This window comes from Podarcis liolepis, assembly GCF_965112155.1.
Source record: "Podarcis liolepis genome assembly, chromosome: 2".
Lineage (NCBI taxonomy): Eukaryota > Metazoa > Chordata > Lepidosauria > Squamata > Lacertidae > Podarcis > Podarcis liolepis.
The window spans coordinates 26625096-26646144 of NC_139555.1; the positions used below are offsets into that span (position 1 = coordinate 26625096).

Here is a 21049-nt window from a genome sequence, read left to right on the forward strand (position 1 = left end):
AATCTGAAATTTAATTTCCATGTTAAACCTTGGTAAGCAATAGTCAAAACCAAAAATTGAATATTGAAATAAATTGATCACCATGCGTACTATCTAGCAGTAACCAGCAACAATTTAGGCAAAACGTGGCATGTATGTGCTGAAGTGCTGATCATACTTCTGGGACTGGCATTTTCACAGTTGGGCTCAAAGCTCTATATGAGGTATGTTAAAGTGCTTTGAGCAGCGTCCTAAACCCCTGGTCACAGGCAGTCCAAGGTCAATCCAAGTAGCCAAGTCTGAAGTCCAGCAGTCAGGATACAGTCCAGAGTTAAACCCAGAGGACAGTCCTGTAGAGGTCCAGGAACATCCACACCAACCTGGGCAGTTGAGCAGACACAGTCCCTCAGCTCTGCTTCCCTTTTATACTTGGCCTGATTGCAGCCTCTGACCCGATGAGGCAGGTGACCCTCACCTGTTCTGAGTTGACTCCTGCCAAAGCTAGCGAGCCCCACGTGGCCAGCTAGGGAGCTGGGCTGTGGGTCCTTGCCTGTCTCAGCTTCCTAGAGCATCACTCCCACAGCTCCTTACGCCTCAGAGCCTGCCATATTTGTGGCTCTAGTGATTGGTCCTGCTGCTCTGGTTCCTGTGCACTGATGCCCATCCCTCACCACCCTCCGCCATCCTGTGAGTACTTCCTTCCCCATCCCTCGCTTGCCCAGTGTGTCCCAGTCCCAGCTACACCCCTCGTCGGGATCCTCTTCTGCCTTCTCCGTCATCCTGCCAGTTCATGACAACCAGATATCACGGCTGGAGCCATGAAAAGTACGCATGTGGACTGCGAACTGAGAGGGCTCTGCAAGTTTTTGAAAAGCAACCATCTGCATGGAGCTCTGGTTTGGCTTTTTTAAAGGAATGTATCATGAATAAAGAAGTGACTCAATTTTGAGCACATTAACTACCCCACATTCTTTTGAGATGTGTGGATTTGGTGTATTTTGCTGTTCGGTAGTACAGAAAACACACATTTGCAAGGGAACATTTTCATCACTGGACCTTCTTCATTTGAAAGTGTATGCTCACCAACCAGGAACTTCAGATCCTTTTCCACAGAAGGGCGTCATAGGAGAAATAGGACAGCATTTCTAATAGCTTGTTGCCCACCTTGCCCTTGAATATGCCACTGGCAAATGCACGATAAAACACATACTTTTGCTTCCCATAATCATTCTAAACAGCTGTATGATCCCTTAACAGAATCCTCAGCAAGCCACAACAGAACTCTTGGTAATCATGAAACGCTCAGGTCAACTCACTTGATGGGGAAACATATAATTCCACCACAAAGGAAACTCTTCCATGTACCCAGGAGAGAAGCCAAGAGATCTGTCAGAAAACCTGTATAAAGCCAAGAGATTATTTTGCATTCACGCCCTTTTATAACTCAGTTACCAATTTAAACAGATATTTTGGGCTCTGCCCTGACACACAGATGTGTCTGTGGGCTGTATCCAATGACTATTCAGAACAGACCCTCTGATATTAATGGACCTAGTCATTATGGGTATGACTAACATTGGTACGAGTCTGTATTTTGCTTTTTATGGTATTTTTATTTTGAAATCACTCCCCCTCTTTCTCTTATTTACTTTGTAGTGTTTTTGTTGTTGCTGACCAGTTGTTTTAAATTCTTGCAGCCTTGATGCAATCAGGCTCTCACCAACTGAGCTGGTTGGTGTTTTAGTTCTTTGTTTAGTTATTGTTGATTTTAAAATACCTGCTTTTACATTGATAATTTAAATCTTTTATTTAAACCGCTCAGAGTTTTTCCTACAAAATGCATTTTGTTAAATGAATAATAATAATTTATTATTTATACCCCGCCCATCTGGCTGGGTTTCCCCAGCCACTCTGGGCAGCTTCCAACAAAAGATTAAAATACAATGATTCATCAAATATTAAAAGCTTCCCCAAACAGGGCTGCCTTCAGATGTCTTCTAAAAGTCTGATAGTTGTATATTTCTTTGACATCTGGTGGGAGGGCGTTCCACAGGGCAGGTGCCACTACTGAGAAGGCCCTCTGCCTGGTTCCCTGTAGCTTGGCTTCTCGCAGTGAGGGAACTGCCAGAAGGCCCTCAGCACTGGACCTCAGCATCCGGGCAGAACGATGGGGGTGGAGACACTCCTTCAGGTATACTGGGCCGAGGTCATTTAGGGCTTTAAAGGTCAGGATCAACACTTTGAATAAAAAAACCCAAATAGACTCCCTTCATCAATGGCAGATTTTGGTCTCCCAAATGGAGCCTTTTTGTGCTCCATTCAACATCACTGTTGAAGTGCCCCCTGTGGTGCCGGTGTCCAGTGCAACTACCCTAAAAATGCCTCTGCCCTCATGCCTGACAGCTGTCCATAATGTCTGAGGCTGATGGGGGTTGCAGAAGGCTGCTTTCAGCTTCTTTACAAGCTGAAATTTACTTTCCTCTCTCTTACAACCTCACTTAGAAAAGGTACAGTTCTAATGCATTCTCACCTTATTCCAGTAAAATAATAATAATAATAATAATAATAATAATAATAATAATAATAATAATTTTAGTTATATGATGCCCATCCAACTAGTATGCCCAAGCCACTCTGGGCAGCTCCCAAGAAAATATTTAAAACACGAAGCATAAAAAACTTCCCATGCTTATCCATGCTTACATGAGGCTGTCTTTTGTATGTCAGATGGACTCTTCGGTATAAGTATATGTGACATTATAATTTCCTTTTGACAGAAGAATGACAATTTGTATTTCCTGGGTTTCCATGTGACAACTCACAGTAAAATTTGTAAAACTGACTATTAATTCCCCGGGAACAGATTTAAATTCTGTGGGCCCCCAACACTGGGCATATATAGTCCAATTTTCTTTTTTTAAAAAAATATATGATTTTATTGATACATCAGGACAACAACAACAAAACAATCTTCTTGTTCCAATCTTCCCATTGATCATCTGGGCATCCTGAACTTCCACTGAATCATTAAATCGGCAACGAAAGAGGAGGCATAAGAGATGCAGAGGCCATTGGGGAAATTCACAGCTATTTCCATTGCCATATTTGAATCTTTCAACAACATAGGGTGTGTGTGTGGCATATACTCCTGTTTGGACCAAATGGCTGTTCCCTTTCCCCAAGTGGTTTTCAGGTCTCTGGTGGAGGTGACTGTACAGGCACAGCGGAAAAGGAGGGAACATCTGGAAACTGTAAAACCAGGGGAAACAAACCAAAGTTAACTTGCTTCATTATGTACAGATACTGGTGAGGTAGCTTTGCCTAGCATTCTGCTAGCTGAAGATCCCATACTCCACTTCTGCTGATCATGAGATGAGAGCTCCTCTCTTCACCAGACATCTGTTTCAGATCTTAGCAGCTGGTGGACTACAAGTCATAAGCATAAGCGTTCCTGACATTTCCAAAGAGGTTTCCTCCATCAGGTGAGGTCCTTTCTGCACAAACAGTTGGGTCTTCTGCATCTTGGCCTTTCTTTCAGCGTCCTCTGTGCACTGATTACCTTCTTCTTTTGACATGTGATCCTACAGGAAAAGAAATAAGAAGCAATGGTCAGTTTGCTATGGAAACCATTGTGCTATTAAAAAAAACAACAGAACTACACATTCTTTCTCCCATTGACAAAGGCACTTAACATTTGACAGATGAAATAAATTATATATGTGTTTCATTTTGACATGCATGGCTCTTGCTTTAGCAGAACAATCCACTTCAATAGCAAGACTCTGGAGGGCTAACTCTGACCTCAGCTTGATATTGAACAGCCACCAAACATATGGTCGTAGAAATCGGGGATGGACAGCTGTATATTCTATCCAGGGGGATCTGTTGGAGAAAATCTGTCAGAGGAAGCATTCTGGCTATGAGCAGGGCCAAAGTCAGTGACTGGCAGGTCAGAGCCCTTTCTCTTTCTTTCATCCCTGTTTTCCTCCCTCCTCCTGCTACCTTAGTACAGTGGTACCTCAGTTTACGAACAGCCCGGTTTACGAACTATTCAGTTTACAAACTCTGCAAAACCAGAAGTAGTGTTCCAGTTTGTTAACTTTACCTCGGTCTACGAACGGAAGCCGAATGGTGGAAGGGCACCGGCAGCGGGAAGCCTCATTAGGGAAAGTATACCTCGGTTTAAGAACGGATTTGGTTTAAGAACGGACTTCAGGAACAGATTAAGTTCATAAACCGAGGTACCACTATATTCCAAAATTGTATCCATCGATGCACCTACCTGTCTGTGTTACCATGTATCCATCTATGTATCTGTATCTATGTATCCATCTATGTGTTGATTTATGTATCCATATAACTATGTATTAGTGATGTATGGAAGTGAGAGCTGGACAATAAGGAGGCGGATCGCCGAAGAATTGATGCTTTTGAATTATGGTGGTGGAGGAGATTCTTGAGTCCCATGGACTGCAAGAAGATCAAACCTATCCATTCTGATGGAAATCAGCCCTCAGTGCTCACTGGAAGGACAGATCCTGAAGCTGAGGCTCCAGTAGTTTGGCCACCTCATGAGAAGAGAAGACTCCCTGGAAAAGACCCTGATGTTGGGAAAGATTGAGGGCACAAGGAGAAGGGGACGACAGAGGATGAGATGGTTGGACAGTGTTCTCAAAGCTACCAGCATGAGTTTGACCAAACTGTGGAAGGCAGTGGAAGAGTGCCTGGCGTGCTCTGGTCCATGGGGTCACGAAGAGTCGGACACGACTAAACGACTAAACAACAATAAACATATCTATGTATCTAGCTATGTATCAATCTATGTATCTCTGCATGTTTCTATGTATCTAGCTATCCATCTGTCTTCTACTTCTTCCTTACCAAAAGGCCTGATCACTTGCAGAGGGCTTTTGAAATTAGGCTGAGGACCAGATAAAATTAGGCAGAAGGTCCCATGTAGCTCTAGGGTTGCAGAGAGCCCACCTGTGACCTAGACTATGCAGTGAACTAGACGGGATAGTGGCAAAATTGGTGTGTTAGAAGCAAGATGCTTCTTAATTCCTATAAACTGTGTACTTTAAAGAGCAGGCAGAGGGAGCTTGCATAACCCTTTCCCCAGTTGTGATTTTCCTCCTTGGAGCCACCAGCCCTGGTCTGGCTCCAATTCTGGAAGGGAAGATGCAACTTCAAAGTGAGGGGACATGGAAATAGAAAATCTCCCATCACTTTCTTTCACCCTTTAAATCACCACCTTCCATTTACAGGAATCTGAATTCAAACAGATGGGTAATGTCACTATAGTGGCTGGGTTCATAGGTTTCAAACCAGGTATAACAATGCCATAGATTAGCACCACAGCTACAAGCTTTACCCTTGGCCTTCTCCTTGCCATTGCATGCTGGCTTGAGTGCTGAGATCCTGGCGTGTATTAGGTTAGGTCTGAACTGGGAAACTCAAGCTGAATATGGTTTAAGGAACTAGGAATATAAACCAGGATCTAAAGCACAAGTAGCATCCAAATCATGGCCAATGTGTAGAGGGAGACTGAAACACCCTTATGAAAATGGGCAGATGCAAGTGTATCCATAGAGCACATTTTAACTAGATTTCACAGTGAGCTGGGACTAATTAATTAGGAGAAACAGAGCAGCACATATTATATAGGAGCATCTGTTATGCCAGAATACTTATCATGTATGATAATGGCAGACAAGCTTGTAAGCAGTAGAAGTTTCATTCTGAGCAACCCTAACTCACAAAAGGCAGAATTTTCACAAGAGGGGGTGATTCCTTGACCGAATTGGATTCATGAGCAGTGTTCGAAATTCGCCAGGCACCAGGCGCATTTTGCACCTGGCTATCAGCCACTTGTGACCAAGTGAAGATGCCTGGGTACCAAGATGGCACCTGATGTCTCCACCATCTGGAGGAGCATGCCTGAGGATCCTTGAATCTGGCCTGTTTTCATACACAAGCAACACATCCTGTAGAATTCTATCCGTTTTATTTTCTCTGCACAACCAGAATGAATTTCAGGAACCAAAAAGTCATATTGGAAAATACAACTTTTGATCTGCCTGGCCCCCCAAATGGCAACAAGGCATTCTGTTTTGGCAACTGTAACCCTGGTTTAAGAAGCCATTTGGCACCTAGCTTATATGCCTGAGTTTCTAACACTGCTCATGAGGGAAGGAAATATAAGAGCAAATTAAAAAGCAGGCAGTTTCTTTAAAAAAATACTTAGTTGTTAAACCCAGATACAGATGCTTATTGACAACATCCTAATGAAGAAGCAGGTCAAGGCTCCTGAATTCTTCATTTTACCTCCGAAAAATCACCGGTGTAGTTGTGACCTTATAACTCCCCTGTCCTCTTACAGATTCATGAATCACGCAGAATTAATTTTAATGCTAACTGATTACGTCCTAATGTGCTTAACAACTATTCTTCCATTTCCATTCTTTTCATTTTCTTACATCCTCGAAAACAGCATTATTAAAAGCACTCTAGTGCTGCAGCACTGAAGCTCTATTCATTCATTCGGTGGGGCGGCGGGGGGGAGATACACAGAGTAGCAGGATTGTGAGAATGAGTCCATAAATGTGGCTTGAGAAATGCCAGACTGGAGGAAGTGGGCGGGGTTGGGGGCGAGAATCTATCCTGTCTCCCCCCCCCCCCACCATTTAAAACACCATATCCAAACAAAAGGCTACTTGAAAAATGTTGGGCTAAATCTGTATCAAACTATATTCCAAATGTGTTACGCAGTTTTGGAGTGGCACGTTTTATCAGTAGAACGAAATGAAAAGAACAAAGTTTATCTCGGACTAAGCTGTGTATTTTTATTTTTTTTAAAAGAAAATAAATAAAAAATTACGAAACTTAATAAATATTCAGCCAGAAACTGTAAACACAATCCTTATGAGAACTAGTTCCAAGGAAAGTAGAAACCAAGAGAGGCAGTTTTGTCTAAACTGGCACAGAGTACGGGACACGCTGACTGTGTCGTTCCCCTAGAAACATTAGATTAGAAATAAATGAGACTTTGCCCCAGGATGCTAACACGAAATGACTGGCCACAACCACGTGGCCCTAGCTGGCACTTCCTTTCCGTTGCCTGGAAACAGCATGCGCTTGACAGAAGATGATAAACAGAAGGCCAGAGGGAAGAGGTTCTGCTTTGCCACTGTGCTCAGTAGAACTAATTCTGGGAGGGAAAGCTGAATTAGGAATGGGTGGTGGTGAAAAAGGAAATTAGCTTGGACAAATAACCGTCGCGCACACTCCCTCGCAGGCGAAACAAGCGGGCTCTGTTATGCTTTTAGGGGCTAACAAGACATACCTTCCAGCATCTGGGCAATGTTTGACCAGCGTGAAGCCAGAGGCCAGAAACCTTAATTCTTGGACACAGTTGTGTCTGCCTATAAGTATACCTGGTTTCTTGTTGCACGCCTCAGTGGTAGGATTTAAGATGCTGAAAAATTATTTGGGTCCTAGTTTTAAACCGGCACTGCTTTTGCCATTTGGTTGGTGATCTGACTTAGGTGGTCCAAGACAAGGGGCCATCTCCCTTTCACTTTCCTTGTCACTTACTGGTAGAGAGTTTTGCTCTCTCTACTCCCCATCCACCTCTCTGCCTCACTCTGAGGAAAATGGATCCTTCCTCGGTGCCCGTGCTCTAGAAATTATCGTTTAAATTGCAGCTGGACTCAAAAGTCACTTTAGCAGTTTTGATTTTATTTTGCTGGTTTTTTTTAAAAAAAGGAATTCCTAGCTACTGTGGAAAAAATGGCAGTGGTGCAGACATTATTCCTGACCACCTCAACAAAAAATGTTTCATCCTGAGGAAGGACTCCCCCTGGTTATGACAGGATGAAATTGTCTCAGTGAAGAAGCGGCTCAAAGCAACCTGCCCAACTATTAACAGTGAATTGCGTCTGTCCTATAACTGTGAGGGGCAGCGATACATCCTGGGATTATCACCACTGCTTTATTCATTGAGCTTTTTAATGTCACTTTACACAAGCATTTCCAAATAGTGCCAGTGGTGATCTTTCCCTCCATGGCTCCTAGCTCCACAGCTGCGGCCGGGAGCGTCTATGCCAATCGAGGTGCAGGAGTGATGAAAAGATCAGTCTCCCCACCAGCATTTACTGCCTTCACAGTGAGAACTGGGCTCTCCTGTACCTTTAATTGGCTAAGAAAAAACAAGACACGGATCTGCCTATTCCATATTAAGTACATATCTAATTGGGACACGGGTGGCGCTGTGGGTTAAACCACAGAGCCTAGGACTTGCCAACCAGAAGGTCAGCAGTTCGAATCCCTGTGATGGGGTGAGCTCCCGTTGCTCGGTCCCAGCTTCTGCCAACCTAGCAGTTCGAAAGCACATCAAAGTGCAAGTAGATAAATAGGTACCGCTCCGGCGGGAAGGGAAACGGCATTTCCATGCGCTGCTCTGGTTTGCCAGAAGTGGCTTAGTCATGCTGGCCACATGACCCGGCAGCGGTCTGCAGACAAACACCGGCTCCCTCGGCCAATAAAGCGAGATGAGTGCCGCAACCCCAGAGTCAGTCACGACTGGACCTAATGGTCAGGGGTCCCTTTACCTTTACCTTACATATGTAATTGGGCATAGAAAGGCTGAACCCGTATCTATCTCCGTTCTCGTATGGCAAATTCAGTGATAAGCCTGTTTTACTCCATGTTTCCCTAAGAATGGCAGAAGCTGAGAAATTTAAAGCCAATCTTGGCACAGCCGTTCTTTTCTTTTGTTTTCTAACTCTGCAAGCTGGAAAACAACACTGTTACTTCCTGCTTTAGTATTTGAGCTAGTGCAAATATTTCTCAATGAGAGTAATAAACATGCCTCTATACACACGCCCGCCCCTCTTACGGTTCTTTGCACAAGGTGGTGCAATGGCAGTGTGCGCAGCTTTTGAAGTTTCCTTGGGCTCCTAAGTATCCTGCTGCAATCAAAGCCCCATAAAGAGCAGAATTATCACAGGCCCTGCGCAGAAAGCTGTTACCTGTTATCTCACCCTCTCAGGTAATGTTGCTCTTTCTGCGGCTTGTTTGAAAGTGTGTTGCCAGGAGAGATCAAAGCTCTTTCCCGAAATGCCCCACCCAGGCTCAGACATAGGTGCCAAGCAGCCTTCCAAGAGGGACGCAGGAATGCCGCTGTGGAAGTCAGGATTTCAAATCCTTGCTCCAGAGATGGCAGTAATAAATCTTTAGCCAGTTTTTTTACAAGTCAAGCGTTTTCTGCCTCGGAACGAAGTACAGTCATAGCAAAAAATGTGAGCAGATGCCAAGATCCAGGGTGGAAATGTCTGCGTACCACCATCCCTGCTGCAAAAAATGAAAGGTTGTTTGCGGCAACTTTTCACCCCAACTGTCTCCCATTTGGAGTTGTTATCCCCAGTATCCCAGCCTTGGAGACAGCAGTAGATGCTGCTTCCCTTCCCATGAAAAGAGCCCACAATATACTGCAGCAAGGAAAGGGAAATGGTTCCTCGTCCCTACTGTAAGTTAAGAAAGCTTGGTAGTCGTCTCAAGAGCCACTTGCTGCTGCCCATAAGATTCTGAATCTTTCTGGGAACCACTTAGGGAGACGCAACTAGCAACGAACATTAGTGCAGCACTAAACTGAAGCCAGCTAAATTATTTGTTTGCTTTGTTTCTGATGTTTGTATACCACATTCTCCTCCAAGGAGGTGTACATGGTTCTCCCCATTGATATCCACACAACAACCATGTGAGGTAAGTCAGGCTGAGATGGAGCAGCTGGCACAACGCTGGCACCCAGTGAGCTCAGTTCCGGCAATCCTCTCAGGTGGGTGCCATTGCCATTACAGTGGTACCTCGGGTTAAGAACTTAATTCGTTCTGGAGGTCCATTCTTAACCTGAAACTGTTCTTAACCTGAAGCACCACTTTAGCTAATGGGGCCTCCCGCTGCTGCTGCGTCGCCACCGCACAATTTCTGTTCTCATCCTGAAGCAAAGTTCTTAACCCGAGGTATTATTTCTGGGTTAGTAGAGTCTGTAACCTGAAGCGTCTGTAACCTGAGGGAGAACAAGGGAGGCATTCATGGTGAGTCCCGACACCTCTTTTTCTAGAAAAATATCAGTGGCAGTAGTGTTTCCATGTGAACCCTTCTCCGGGGGAACTGGGTGACAGGTTCCACATCCCTGGCCAATATGAAAGGGTACCATGCACAATTATTTTATTGGATTTATAGACCAAACCTCCCTCTGTCCCTTTTCAAACAGCAAGCTGAATGTGCTTGTACATTTACACACCTACATCTGGATTGAGCTGAGTAAAGAAGAGAGAGAACCAAGAAGCACATAGCATCCTTTATCGGGGGAAATCAGGCTTATAAACCTCAAGTTACTGCTTTCTGGCAAGGAGGGAAGCTTGGTTACCCAGCAGTTGAAAACTCCCAGAAACACACAGTGAGGCTAAATGATTCAGCCAATGGCCCACACATGCAGCGAGGCAACAGGGTCTCCAGGGTCAAAGAGTCCTGGCCTCCAACCCCCACGCTCTTCTTCTCTAACCCCCGAGTCACAGAGATTCCCTCAGGCCATAAGAGGAGGCGGCATAAACTGCTAGAGTTGGAGCTGGCCTCCGTACAAGGGCACAAGCTGTAAATGTGCAAATTCCACCTCAAGCAGCGGGACAGGAAGACATCCCTATCCAGAGAAAACAGCAAAAGGACCAGGAATAAAAACAATAATAATGTGGATCTAGATCTATCTGCTTGTCACAAAGTTCTCCTGTTCCTCCGCCTCCTTCTATTAGTTCAGCAAAGCATGCGCTCACTCTTCAGCACAGGGTGTTTTTTTCTGATTCAGGAGGAGGGGGAAACCCTCTTGCTGGGACTTGGAATTTTGTTTATCGGCAACTGCAAAACTGTGTGGGCAGAAAAACAAAACAGGAAAGGAAATGATTCTGGCAGCTTTCACCGTACAACATCCCCCTGGCAGCAATTAAAACTGAAAAGCCCCCCTCCCCTTAGCTGCTTTATTTTAAAAAGGCACCCCTTAATCTTGGTTCTGAGCGCAGCAGAACTATTTCCCTCCCTTTTGGTGACAGAACAATCCGGAAGCAAGCAAGCTACAGAACAAAGCTACCTCTACGAAATAGCAATGCAAGATTTAGAGTCTATTAGTAAGTCAAAGCTTACTTTCCACCATATCTGAGGGCAGCTTCAGGGAGATTAAACATTTGGGTTAACTCGCTTCCCTGGCGTTCTGTTTGCAAGTTTGCAATGCATTCATGTGAAGCCAGCAGAACGAAATTTCTCTCTCACACACACACACACCATATTTCCAGCTTGGTTCTGAATTCACCTGCTTTTAAAGGGGGTGGAGTGGAAAAACAGAACTCCAGTGCCATTTTAGAATGGTCCAACAACACAGCACAGCACAGCACAGCACAGCACAGCACAGCACAGCACAGCACAGCACAGCACAATACAATACAATACAATACAATACAATACAATACAATACAATACAATACAATACAATCTTCTTCATGGCTGAAGATGTTGGAAGGAAAGTTCATGTCAAGTTCAATATCTTCTGGTGTGTGAAAAGTTTGATCCTCATGCACCCCTATCCAAGCAGATCCAAAAATATGTAGAACTCAAGGTAATGCATCGCCTGGCTTGAGCACTGTGAAGTCATAGAACAGTCCAAGCATCCACATCAAAAAGTTCACAGTAAGTGTTAGGAATAGAGGTGAAATTCAACTCAGTTCACACCTATTTATGAACTTTGTCATTTCTGAAACAATATGAGAACCTAAACTGAGTCATCCTTCAAAATTCGCAGCAATTTGAATTTTTCAATCAACCAAAGTTTTCAAAACAAACCCAAGCATACATTAGGGGAAAGTGATGGGATGCAGGTGGCGCTGTGGTGTAAACCACTGAGCCTTGGGCTTGCCGATCAGAAGGTCGGCAGTTCGAATCCCTGTGACGGGGTGAGCTCCCATTGTTCGGTCCCAGCTCCTGCCAATCTAGCAGTTTGAAAGCACGTCAAAGTGCAAGTAGATAAATAGGTACCGCTCCGGTGGGAAGGTAAACGGTATTTCCATGCACTGCTATGGTCTCACCAGAAGCGGCTTAGTCAAACGCCAGCTCCCTCAGCCAATAAAGTGAGATGAGCGCCGCAACCCCAGAGTCATTCGCAACTGTACTTAACTGTTGGAGCATAAAAATTGCATATATCACTGAAAATAGCATACAATAATGCATTATGGTAGGTGATATAAAAGTGGACATTATTCAAAACTGCATATGAAAATGTGTTTATTAGGAGGAATGCTAGTAATTTGCTGCAGGACTGAATTTAAGATGGGAAAATTGAGAAATAGAGAGAACCAAAATTGACAGACCCTTCCATCCCTAGTCAGGAATCTATGAAAATGGATAGTTCTCTGCTTGACTGGGATTTAAATTTCACATAGGCTATTATTGGAAAGATAAAAAAATTCCTTCCAGTAGCACCTTAAAGACCAACTAAGTTAGTTCTTGGTATGAGCTTTCGTGTGTATGCACACTTCTTCAGATACACTTCTTCAGATATTATTGGAAAGTTGACTGACCAGAAAGTGGCTAAAGCAGCCAGGGAGAAGAAAAAGGTGAGCTGAAGGAACGGGGTAGAGCAATCAGTGCACTGATGTTCATGAACCTGAGGGAAGGGTAAGCGGAGGAGACAGGGGCCTGGGGAGCAGGTTTGGGGAGTGCAAGCTAAGGAGCCAAGGAGATATAATTTTGGCACGTCTACCCCAAAGATGCAGAACTTGTGGCACTCCATATGTTGTTGGATGACAACTCCCATTAGCCCCAGCCTGCTAATGACAGGGGTTGTGATTCGACAACATCTGGAGGGCCACAGTTTCCTCACCATTGGTCTGGAGACTCCTAAGATGGAATCCTGTGTCTAAGAGCAGCACTGAAGGGAGAATTCTGCCAGCTGCTACAGCATTACTGCAGCATTTCTCCTGTCAATCGCAAGAAGGGCACTGAAGGGAAGGAAGTAAAGGAGAAAGATACGTAAACCCACATGTCAGTGTGAATTTCTTCAGCTAAAGGTATCCGGCCATATTTTTATTAGGTAGTAAAAATGTTTGTAGTGCCTATGTTTGCTTTTTAGGCAACAAAATCAGAATTTTGATCTCTAGAGTTGGGTAGTTGCCTCTTAGCAGATGTAGTTTTTGGCAGCTATTTTAAAACCTTATCCAGAAATCGATTGTTGGGCACTCACTGACCACTGGCTAAGTGCAAGATCATATTATATACATTGCTCAGTGTACAAATCCTATTTGACAAGCAAGGAGAGGTCATTCAAATTCCAGGCTGGAAGAAACTTAAGCAAACTCTTTATTTCCCAGGACACCTTTGGCTAGCAATTAGTTAATAAGTAACCAAGTCCCAGACAGGTGCTGTCGGCTAAGCTTTAGGAGCTCTTGTTTGGATGAAAGGTGAGTCATTTCCCTTTTATGTTGGTAAATGAATTATGTGTCATGGAAAAGACAGATCCTTTTAAGAAGGCAGCAGTAACTTTTTACACACTCATCTAATACTTTCGCATACAAATTTCACAGCAAATGATGTATGGGAATTAAATTTTACAATAGAGCTTTGGCTCCATAAGGAAGGATGAAAGGGAACATCCAATTGGATCAGAACCCAATCTCCAGTTCATGTTTTTGGATGTCCTTTATTAACCCAACAAATAGGAACCGGGTTGTGCGCACATTTGTGACGTTTTCACAGACCCTACATGTGCCACCATTGCTTTGTGATTTGCTTGGACCTTCACAGAGTCAACTGAACAGCAGCATGGTTTTATTACCATGTGAGCAGACTTCCCACCCACAAACAACACCGTCCCACTACTGTAAAAGCATAGGGGTCTGCACCTACCACCATGATTATCTTGTCATACAAAATGGTGTCCCAAAAGATTTAGCTAACTTGTGCTGAAGATATGAATTCCCCTTCACAACTCCCCACCAAAGTGCCCGTCTCCTGCCAGTAGCTTCAAATCAGGGCAGCACCAGCACCTTGCTATTCCTGGATGTGATGATGAGCCATCATTCGGGCAGCCCTCTACTTCCCGCTGGTTTTTAACCTCTCAAACTCTTTGCTTGGATCTGTGCCCCTTCCCCAGCCGCCATGTAAGAGCAGGAGCAAGGAATGCCAGTCAAGCTGTCCATTTTTGTTTTCTCCTATATATGGTGGAGGAAGAGCCTGAGCAATTCTGTTATTAACCTGAGATGTACGCTGCAACCATCTCTGAAAACCCCTAATGCTCTCTAGCATGTTTATGTGCATGACTAAAATTGCCATCAGTCTCTGTTTCAGAGACTGCTCTGCACATTTTTCAAATGAACACCTTACTCGGTGGAGAAGCAGGATTATGGTGGCAAGCCCTGGTCCTCTTTCTAGCATAAGACACTCTGCATAGTCCCTACCTACATACAAACTGCATGCATAGCCAGGGCTGTGTTTCTTAACAGGGTTCCTTGACATGCAAAGCAGGCCTGTAGGGATTGCATGGGTGGTCCTGGCTGGGGACTTTACTGTTGCAATCCTGTCATGTCACACACATTCATTGAATTTTATCCTGTGAACGGCCCTGAGACCTGCAGGTATAAGGCTGTATTCAAATCAAATCAATCAATCAATCAATCAATCAATCAATAATGTGTAACGATCATTGGAAAAGTTGATAACCTTTGGTGGAGAAGGCATTTTATTTAGCCAGCTTCCATTTTCACCCATTCCCCATAGTGAATGTTCCTTTACTCTCATATTCAAAGACAGGAAGAACAGCAGGCTTCGTTGCTGTATAGCCATTTATTATAACCCTTTGCATTTGTCTTTTTTTGACTGTAGGCATACCCAGCCTTTTCCACTGGTACACATGCACGGTAGATGTGAGCTTGGAACTTCATTCCTATTTTACCAACACATATACCATTATAGGGACGCAGGTGGCGCTGTGGGTTAAACCACAGAGCCTGGGGCTTGCCGATCAGAAGGTCGGTGGTTTGAATCCCCGCGACGGGGTGAGCTCCCGTTGCTTGGTCCCTGCTCCTGCCAACCTAGCAGTTCAAAAGCACATCAAAGTGCAAGTAGATAAATAGGTACTGCTCTGGCGGGAAGGTAAACGGCATTTCCGTGCACTGCTCTGGTTCGCCAGAAGCAGCTTAGTCATGCTGGCCACATGACCCGGAAGCTGTACGCCGGCTCCCTCGGCCAATAAAGTGAGATGAGAGCCGCAACCCCAGAGTCAGCCATGACTGGACCTAATGGCCAGGGGTCTCTTTACCCTTTACCTTTATACATTATGGAATCTTAAAACCGTATTTACTTGAATCTAATGCTCACCTCTTTTTTGGCTAAATGACATTGCGATAATTAAGGTGTGCGTTAGATTCGATGGCACATTTACATTCGCCAGCAAATACTATTTTTGGTTTCGAGGTTCTGATAACTGAGGTGTGCATTAGATTCAATAGTGAATTAGACTCGAGTAAATACAGTAGATTTGTCAAGGTAGACGGCTGGTATAGTGTAGCATTTAAAGTGTTTGGCTAGCACTGAGAAAGATCATTACTTTTGTTGTAACAAATAGCTTCTTCACCTTGCATCATTGCTAAGAAGGCTGCTGCTCCTTTAAATAGCACATACTGTATGTGTCATATCTGAACTGACAAGGTGATGAAAGAATGAAGAAAATCCCCTTCTCCTTGGTTTCTAAAACAAGATGATAAACACCAAAGTGATGTTAGCACTGTCTAAACCACAATGGGTCTGGAGACAGCTCATTCAACCTGAGCACCTGAAAGATAACCTTGGGGCTTCTCCATTAAGCCCCCTTCCCCAGCTCCAAGGAATGAGGGGGATCCTGCGACTACTAACTTGACAGGTGTGGTAAGTTAAAATTACCTTTTTCCAGCTGTCAGCTGTCAGCCCCTGCCCTTCTTCAATCCTGACCCGGTACCAACAAGATTCTCCCTCTGCCTATAGACGTCGCCTGAACAGAGGAGGCTTGCACAACCCAACCACATGTTCTTGGAGCTCTCCACATTTTAAGGAAAAGGGCCTTAGTAAGTCAGTTTCAGGTTGCTTCTGTGCTTCGTTCACATTTTGTCACCCGGATTTTCTGAAAGAAGCTGCAAGGGGCGGCGGCGGCAGCAGCAGCAGCAGCAGCAGCAGCTCCATTTCTCTGGCCCCATAGTCTCAGCATGTACCCATCTTTTCCCAAGCAGCGTCTTCCGGGGCTCAGCAGCTTGTCAGATGAAAGCATTGGCTTAAAAGCCAGGAACTGCTGGTTCTACTGCCATGACGCCAGCTAGACATCTATCCCAGGACATCAGCAGCTCCCGTTGCTCTGTCCCAGCTCCTGCCAACCTAGCAGTTCGAAAGCACGCCAGTGCAAGTAGATAAACCACTGTGACAGAAAGGTAAACAGCATTTCCGTGCGCTCCAGTTTCCGTCATGGTGTTCCGTTGAGCCAGAATTGGTTTAGTGATGTTGGCCACATGACCCGGAAAGCTGTCTGTGGGCAAATGCCAGCTCCCTCGGCCTGAAAGTGAGATGAGCGCCACAACCCCATAGTCGCCTTTGACTGGACTTAACTGTCCAGGGGTCCTTTACCCAGGACATCAGGAGTGGGAAACATTTTTAGCTCTGAAGGCCACATTCACTTATAGGCTAGCTTCCAGAGGTCACATGCCAGGAGTGAGAGGGGTCAGAGGCAAAGATGGCAGAGAAATGAATACCAATTTCATCTATGTAAAATAGGCTGCTTCCTACAAACACACACTTCTCCTTATCCTTCATCCAGGCAAGCAAGAGTCCCTTTTATTATTCAAGGACACATTCCATCCAGACAGGGGTTTTCTTTGAGCAGGAGCTCAGGGGAACTGATCTTGAAAAGGATTCCATTTCAGCAAGCCATGATGTGGCCACACCTGTAGTTTCTTTCTCTGGCACCCCAAGCCACCTGATACGCTCATGAGTACCAGGAATCTCAGGCAACTTAGGCTGGTTGACTGGCTTGAAGACCCAGAAGTGCCTTGGCTGCAAAAGCAATCCAGGATTTGTTTCCTGGCCAGGCAGAATAACACAGGTGAGAGCAGAAAGAGGCAACACACTCTAACCATAAACAGCATAAATCAGTTTCACGGTTTGGCAGCTAGCAAAGCAGCCCATTAGAAGTTATACAATATTTCTTCCAGGCTTTTTGGGATTAAGCTCCTTTGACTCTCGACTTCTTTTTTAGCTCTTTTCTACTCTCAGCCGAAGAGTACTCCTTCCAGTTTTATGAATGAAAACCTCCTTCTGTTGCAGAGGTCTGAATCAGGGGCCAAGGATGCTGTTTCAGTGAGGCTAATTGATACAAAAAATAATAAATAATAGGACGTTAAGCTTTTATACCACCTGCATTTCAAACACGCCATGGCCATTAAGGTAAGGCTTCTCTTCACTAAACGATCAGGGAGATTTTTGTGGGCACAGTGGTGATGGATTGGGATGGGAGGTATCAGCAGGGAGGTAAATCATATCAGAGCCAGAACTAATGAAACCTGTTGTGTTGTTCTCGGAGTTCTGTCTGGAATTCTTCCTGAAGGCGCTCCATCGAAGCCCGTTTGCTCCCACACTGCCAGCTGGAAAATCCCCAGGAGGCAGGCATCATCCCGGACAGTTTCACAATCTAAAACGAACTGTTTCACTCCTCAAATATGAGGGGGAAAGGATGTCTGGCATCCTCCGCTATCCTGGGGCTCTGCATTATACAGACGGTTCCTAATGAACTCGTCTAGTCTAACAGGTTCATATGAATCACAGACTTTGTCACAGGAATAGAGGAAGCGGCCTTATAGCATGACAGGCCATCGGTCCATCTGGCTCAGTATTCTTGACACTGACTGGCAGCAGCTCTCCAGGGTTTTAGGCAGGGAATATTCCTACCTAGATATTCTGGGCGCTGTGGTTTTCAACCTTTTTGAATCCACGGTGCCCTTGACCAACCACATTCTTTCTGTGGCTCCCCTGTGGGAGCCACTGACACTGGGGTTCCATTACAGCAGGAGTTCTCAACCTGTGGGTCCCCAGATGTTGTTGGACTACAACTCCCATCATCCCTGACCTCTGATCATGCTGGCTAGGAATGATGGGAGTTGTAGTCCAACAACATCTGGGGACCCACAGGTTGAGAAACACTGCATTACAGGATGTGTGCATGTGGGGATTCCCCTGTTCTATATATACATACAGTGGTACCTCAGGTTACCACTGTAACCAATGTTCCTGTAACTGTAACTGTAACTGTTCCTGTAACTGTAACCTGTACCTCAGGTTACCTCAGGTTACCAATGCTTTGGGTTACAAATACTTCAGGTTACAGACTCCGCTAACCTGGAAGTAGTACCTCAGGTTAAGAACTTTACTTCAGAATGAGAACAGAAATCGTGCTGCGGCGGCAGCAGTGGGAGGCCCCATTAGCTAAAGTGGTACCTCAGGTTAAGAACAGTTTCAGGTTAAGAATGGACCTCCAGAACAAATTACGTTCTTAACCAGAGGTACCACCGTATACAGTTGTATCTTGGTTCTTGAACGTAATCCATTCCGGAAGTGCATTCAACTCCCAAAACCATTCAAAAACCAAGACACAGCTTCCGATTGGCTGCAGGAGCTCTCTGGGTAAACTACCCAGAATTCTTAGAAGACTGTGTGCTTTGAATGTGCACACAACCTTAGAAAGAAGAGGAGTGGAGGCAAATCTACCTGCACGTTTATTTATTTTTGCCAATTAATTTTATCGCTTTTCAAAAAATTTAACAAATTAACATCAAATTAAATCAAATAATTAATATAATTCAAATATCCTCACACGTTTGTGCCAACGTGCAAGTCCTCCAATTCCATATTTATCCGCGGCAAAGGAATTGCCAACTTTCTTTAGAGCAGCTGTACTTAAGTCAACAATCTGCAGTTGACCCTCTCCCCCCCCCCACCTCAATAGTTAGAAGACAAACATTAATCACATCAGCTGCATCAGTTGTGTGGGGGTGTGTGGAGCTGAGTGGAGTCATAGACAGAACAGACTTTAGTTAGCAATTGGCCTGTTAACAAGAGGAATTAGTAATCCAGCTCACACTGATACAAGAAGGATCTGAAAACAGGCTGCTATCCTCTTACTACACAAGAAGATTCAGGTTGGATGGGGCATCACGAAAGTCTCACCAAAACCACAAGAAGTATGAGATTCCCCCCCCCCCCCGCCCCTGCACTTCACTGACTTCATACTGGTGACTTTCAAGTGAGCCCAAGGGAAATGAGCTTGGGAGAGGGAGAGGATAAATGTTGATTGCATAGACGCACATATGCACCTTTTGCAGTGTAACAGGAAAATTACGCATCACACCCAGTCCTATAAACAGCTAATTGCCCAATCTGATCCGGTAAATTAGCACCACAAAAGCCTGTCTAATGCACACAATGGACTCCCCAGAGTGGATCAGGAGGGGAAATTAATTTGCATCCTCCATGAGACAGGCCCGTAGGTAAGGATTAGAGCCAACTATGGAGGCAGGGTGGAGAAGAAATTTCACAAAACCATCCCCACCCTGAATTTGGCCTTTGGATAGAGGCAAACCTGAGCTCTCCCCATTGCCCTCTCAATATGCAACATAACATGTACTAAAAAAAGAACAGAACTCTTCGCCTGGGAGCTAACTGGCTCCTTTGATTTTAAAATGATAAAAGCAGCTACAAATATCTCATCTGCATCCACCAACCACATCAAATGAGTTCCTACTCAAGAACAGATTCTTCGCAGTATTACCATTACTAGTCTACGTTCGATAGCTGTGTGATAGAACCGCTTCATTCTGTGTACAGCCTTTTCTTGATGAAATATTCATGGTCTAATTCCTAGGAGGGATAAAATGGGTAGCATACCAGTATTAAGCAAAGGCCGTTCACACGTTGTATTCCCTTCTGAAAAATCGGTGGGAACGGTTACAAGAAGGGATGGAAGGATCTTTTGATTTCATTTCTTCCCCACATTAAATTCATTTCTCCGCATTTCTGCAGCAATTTACGATGATTATTTTTTTAACCAAGCCTCATAGAAATTCATCAGAATCTTAATAATAATAATGATGATGATGATGATGATAAAATTCCTTCCAGTAGCACCTTAGAGACTAACTAAGTTTGTTATTGGTATGAGCTTTCATGTGCATGCACACTTCTTCAGATGCACAAACGTAATAACAATAACAAACTTAGTTGGTCTCTAAGGTGCTACTGGAAGGAATTTTTTTTTTATTATTATTATTTTGTTTCGACTATGGCAGACTAACACGGTTACCTACCTGTAATCAGCATTTTAGTTTAACTTTCTCATAATAATCACTTCTCCTTTTTTTGCATGCAGTTTTGTCTAATCATACATTGTTTTGCAAGGACATAGGAAAATAAGGGACACGGATGGCGCTGTGGGTTAAACCACAAAGCCTAGGACTTGCCGATCAGAAGGTCAGTGGTTCGAATCCCCGCGACGGGGTGAGCTTCCGTTGCTCGGTGCCTGCTCCTGCCAACCTAGCAGTTCAAAAGCACATCAAAGCGCAAGTAGATAAATAGGTACCGCTCTGGTGGGAAGGTAAACGGCGTTTCCGTGTGCTGCTCTGGTTTGCCAGAAGCGGCTTAGTCATGCTGGCCACATGACCCGGAAGCTGGACGCCGGCTCCCTTGGCCAATAAAGCAAGATGAGCGCCACAACCCCAGAGTTGGCCACGACTGGACCTAATGGTCAGGGGTCCCTTTATCTTTAGGAAAATAGAAAGCTGCCTAAACTGAGTCTGACCATTGGTCCATTTAGCTCAGTATTGTCTACTCATGGACTGGCAGCATCCTTCCAGGGATTCAGGCAGGGATCTCTCTCAGCCCTACCTGGAGATGCTGGATGTTGAGCGTGGGACCTTTCGCACGCAAAGCAGATGCTCTACCGCTGAGATGCACCACCTTCTCC

General features: G+C 44.7%; 1 long non-coding RNA gene across 1 annotated transcript in view; it reads right to left on the reverse strand.

The window, feature by feature from the left end:
* Positions 1 to 481: 481 nt before the first annotated feature.
* The window catches only part of LOC310700661, a 102618-nt gene continuing 82050 nt past the window's right edge, over positions 482 to 21049 (reverse strand). Inside the window, exons 2-3 of the long non-coding RNA XR_014522674.1 lie at positions 947 to 3560; positions 482 to 565 (exon numbers count right to left, since the gene is read on the reverse strand). This is a non-coding gene — a long non-coding RNA (uncharacterized lncRNA). The remainder of the gene's footprint in view (positions 566 to 946; positions 3561 to 21049) is intronic.